A 2,225-nucleotide genomic window follows, 5' to 3' on the forward strand; every position below is an offset into this window, starting at 1 on the left:
TGATCGATGTCTAGGGCAGAAGGGCGACGTTGAACTATCACCCGTGCCTCTGGCATTGCGCTTAGCTCTCGTGAAACAATCAGCTTACCATCTTCTTCAAATAGAAAGATGTTAGCAAAGACAATGGTGGCTTCGCAAATGGGAGAATGCCGTGACATCGAAACATCTCTTACATCGACTTGCTTGAGCAGCACCTTACTGAGCCGTGGGTACTGCTTGCGTAGCTGCTGCATGCAACGCCGTCCAAGGGAGACGAGGGCGCTTCGCACCTCGATCCCGATGCACGTTCTGACTTTCGTTGTAAGTTGCTTACTTGTGCAAAAAAAATGTGTCCACAAAACACCTTCCAAAGTTCAGGGAAGAAGTCAGCCTTCGCCCAGACGGTTCCCAAGGCCAGTCAAGTGAGAAAGATGAACACCCGGACGCTAGCACCTCACCAGCATTGTCATTATGTGCGCCCAGCGGGCTGGCGAACGTCGTGAGCGCTTTTACTCCAAAAATTATATCCACGGCTTCGGCAGCTTCAGTTGAGTCCAGATTATCTCCACAGCCCCCAACACCAGCACCTACACACACAGGTTAGTATTTGCCGACGTCATTTGTGAATCAAACAATCCGAGACTCACCTGAAGCGCTTCTCGCCTGAGTCACCTGTGGTTGACGGCATCCCCCGCAATCTCGCGCAATATAGCCGCCTGCGGGTCCTGTATCCTTACCTCTGCAGGCTTGGTTTCCCTGATCCACGTCGTCTGTCACCTGACTGCCTCCGGCGGCGCTCCCATGCGTATCGCCACCAACTTATCGTCATCAGTCTCACGAAAGGCATGCAAATATCCCCAAAACAGACAAACCTGGCATGCGGCGATCGCCGCCGAGAAGTAGAGAATTTGACGGAGTAGCAGAAGGTCGGCATGCTGGTTTTACGACTTGCTGCAAAATGAGGAGTGGTGGTGGTGGTGACCTCAGCGCCCCGAGAAGACGCCTTGATGGCATGCCGCGGAGAAAACATGGCGGAAAGCCACTAATCGCCTTTCCGTAGGTCCGCTTGAGGCTAGCCAGCCGAAGCCGCAGTTGACGGGCCGGCCGCTTGGTCTGCATTCGGCGGGCCACGTAGGCCCATGTAATTCGTAAGCCCTCCCTTTCGAATTGGAAGGCGATCTGCACCAGCAGCTTATCTTCAGTGTCTGTGAAGGTAGTGCGCATTAGTCTTGAGTACACTATAGAAAAATGGGAGGTCGGATAGGTGCATTCGTCTTGCCTTTTGTATGTTCTGGTGACTGGCTGTCAGGCGATTGACCGCTAGATCCATGGTACGACCGCGTAGAAAGGGCCGATTACGGTCGTTGGAGCAATAAAATACTGTGCGATGACCAGACGATCCAAAATTACCCCCTACCTCTTTTTTTCACAGCTGCGATTGGTAGTTATAAAACACGGGTGGCAGAGTTGGAGGAAAAGCTAAAAGGGCGCAAAATTCGTCCTTTTACAAGCCCTTTTTCCACCTTGTTTTGGTAATGGTGTTAAAGGGCGAAAAATGCGCCCTCCCACCGCGAGGGCGCATTTTTTTAAGGGTTAATACAAATAACAATGTATTAACTGCCGATATAGATGATCGTATTGCTAATGGCCATCATGTATGGCACGTTACTTGAGCATCCTTTTTTTTGCTCGATCATTGGTAGACTTCCAAAAATGGCACAAAGTATTTTTTTGTACACGCAAATGTTTCGCACAGATGCTGAAGCAAATGAAGCATATACTCGTCACAAGCGTTACTCAGACGTAAATATCGTCTCCGCAAACTTGTGTTTGTGATGCTACTTCACCATCATCAGAAGTGGAGGACGTCATCTCTCAGTGCGGGTTTAGACTCGAGGACGGCAGACGTAAGACTTAGTTGTTGTACACGACCAAAACGTCCGTGCGAGTTTCCCAAGAGAGATCATTTTGAAAACGTCACTCAGGTACACAACCACTCCAGCTTTAAATCATGACCAGTAATGGGGAAGAAGACGGAAGGGAAAAATTTCAAGACAGCGGAAATTAACCGTACATACATTGAACGTATTTTAAGTGGTGAGTTAGGACTTCACGTTGCTGGTTATTGTCTTGCTGGAGGGAGTGCTGGGTTTCTGGTAGAAACCGAGACTACCGGTTGGAGCCTGAGCAAATGGCAAAAGTTTTTGCGTCTGCCTACAACTTCTAGATTAACCGAGCCGGGATGG

Source organism: Phytophthora infestans, genomic scaffold, assembly GCF_000142945.1.
Source record: "Phytophthora infestans T30-4 supercont1.4 genomic scaffold, whole genome shotgun sequence".
In the NCBI taxonomy this organism is placed as follows: domain Eukaryota; phylum Oomycota; class Peronosporomycetes; order Peronosporales; family Peronosporaceae; genus Phytophthora; species Phytophthora infestans.